Raw genomic sequence first — 350 nt, forward strand, 5'->3', positions numbered from 1 at the left:
CACAGATCTTGATTGCTTACAAAATGAGATATATCGGATTAAAATTCCTGTTATGCATCATCATGCTCAGGAGAAGGCATGTCAGCATTGTGACTCCAAAGGAAGCATACCATCTCGTTTTGAAAAACATATAATGCCTTGTAATTCAGTCGAAAAGCATCAACAGTGCCTTCATTGTGAACGTAGAACAGTTGAACCTTGTAATTTTAAACAACACATAATGGCCCGTGGTAATAATAAGAAGCCTTATCAATGTCCTCATTGTGAATATAAAGCTGTTCAAGTTAGTAATTTAAACCAGCACATAATGGCCCGCCATACTGACGAGAAGCCTCATCAATTTCCTCATT

Source organism: Halyomorpha halys, unplaced genomic scaffold (assembly GCF_000696795.3).
Source record: "Halyomorpha halys isolate HHAL.00 unplaced genomic scaffold, Hhal_1.1 Scaffold1647.1, whole genome shotgun sequence".
Taxonomy (NCBI): Eukaryota; Metazoa; Arthropoda; class Insecta; order Hemiptera; family Pentatomidae; genus Halyomorpha; species Halyomorpha halys.